The sequence below is a fragment of the Crocodylus porosus genome, unplaced genomic scaffold, assembly GCF_001723895.1.
Source record: "Crocodylus porosus isolate Cpor-Errol unplaced genomic scaffold, CroPor_comp1, whole genome shotgun sequence".
Classification (NCBI taxonomy): domain Eukaryota; kingdom Metazoa; phylum Chordata; order Crocodylia; family Crocodylidae; genus Crocodylus; species Crocodylus porosus.
Genome location: NW_017728947.1, coordinates 60,972,960 through 60,975,176, shown reverse-complemented (window position 1 = coordinate 60,975,176; position 2,217 = coordinate 60,972,960).

The window sequence follows — 2,217 nt, the reverse complement described above, 5'->3', positions numbered from 1 at the left end:
TGAGGCCTCCTCGCTCCCCTACAGCCTCACCCGGTCCTCCGGAGTAAACTGTAACTTAAACTCCAGCCCTCTGGCTGCAACATAAACAGAGGCTCCACATGCCTAACAATAACTCCAAGCCCTGCCAGGGCTCTCAGTCCTACCTCCCGCCAGGGTGATCCTGTTCCCTGCATCATTGCAGCCTGTTAGTGGGGTTAAGGCTGCGACCACCAACTCAGGCCACTCAGCTTGAGCCGCAGAGCTCCTGCTCCTGCGGCAGCCAAAAGGAAACTGTGAGGCAGGCTCCAGCCTAAGCTAGTTATAAAGGCCTGGCCCTGCCCTCTTCTAGCCATGTGACCACCTGGTTGCCTTGGCAACCAGGCACCTGAACTGCCTGGGTGATTGACAGCTCTGCCAATCACCCTCACACTCACGGGGCACCTATGTGACTCCGTGACACTTGTCATATCAGGGGGCACTAGGGGAAACAGTGTCTCCCCTAAACCTTTCTGGTCCCCCCTAGTGAGTTTGTAGACAGTCACCAGGTCCCCCCTCAGCCTTCTCTTGTGAATAATTTGTGTGGCTCTCTATTCCAATTTGTTTATGAACTAGGCTTTACAAAAGAACTTATCAGAGACTGTACCCATTCACATTTGCACAGAACTACATCTTCTCCCATTTGCAGTGCTTCAACAGAGCATTCCTGTGGCCACTACAGCAATTTCTTATGGAAAAGTATTATTAACAAAGTATTTAATACATCTTTAGTTTCTTTAGCACCTGAAGAGAAGAGAAGAGGTATCATCTAAATCTCTCTGAGGCATTGTTTGCAAACTGCTGAAACAAGAGGACTTGTACAATATCTATTCAGGAGGCATTTTCTAATTATATATGTTTGCTAGATTTTGCAGATCTTTTTTTTTTTTGTTTAAATCAATGGTAAAGCTCTCACTTACTACAGAATGACTTGGATCAAGCTGCATGTTTTCATACCAGCAGACCCTTGCTGTTCCCTTTGTAAACAGTCATACTACAAACACATGTGGTACATGCTGTAATTTCCAATGGACTTCCTTGAAACATTTTTTGTGGTATATCTGTACACATAAGGAAAAATCTGGTGGAATTTAATAAGGGTTTAGACAATAATGTTGAGTATGCATCTCTCTAAAGATCAATAGTGATAGTCATATGCTGCTTTCCCTAAGGTTTTCCATAGAATTATTTGACAAGAATATAATTTCATATTAAACTTATTGGGAAGTCTTAAATATATTAACATTTTCTAAAAAAAATAGGACTTTTCTATAGTTTTTATAGTTTTGTTAGATTGGTTGTTTTAGATGTTTACTCTGATATCATAGTCCCAGAAATAATTTCTGTTCTTCCAAGAAATTAATAAAATAGGATTTTTAACTTTGCAGTCTTCACAATGTGGTTCCCATCTTCAAAAAATGGAGGAAGGAGGACCTGGGGAACTATAGGCCAGTTAGTCTTACCTCGATCCTGGGTAAGCTTTTTGAGAGAACTATTCTGGCATATGTCCATGAGGGACCAGCAGGAGAGACTATGTTTAGGGGCAACCAACACAGGTTCATTAGAGGCAGGTCCTGTCAGACCAACCTGGTGGCCTTCTTTGACCAGGTCACCAAATCCTTAGGTACAGGGGTAGCAGTGGACATAGTCTTTCTGGACTTTTGGAAGGCCTTCGACACTGTCTCTCACCCCATTCTCATTAAGAAACTGGGGAACTGCGGTGTTGACACCAACACAGTCAAATGGGTGGCCAACTGGCTGGAGGGCCACACCCAGAGAGTGGTGATGGATGGGTCATTTTCAGCCTGGAAAGATGTGTGCAGTGGGGTTCCGCAGGGCTCGGTCCTTGGACCCGCACTGTTCAACTTCTTCATCAGCGACTTGAATGAGGGGGTAAATAGCACCCTGTTCAAATTTACTGATGACACTAAGATGTGGGGGGTTGTGGGCACCCTAGAAGGGAGGAATAGGCTACAATTGGACCTAGACAGGTTACAGGGATGGGCAGATGAGAATAGGATGGGATTCAACACTAACAAGTGCAAGGTGATGCACCTGGGGAGGAAGAACCAGCAGCATACCTACAGGATGGGGAACTTCCTTCTCATCTGTGCAGAGGCAGAAAAGGATCTTGGAGTTATCATTGATGCCAAGATGAACATGGGCAGGCAGTGTGGGGATGCAGTCAAGAAGGCCAACCGC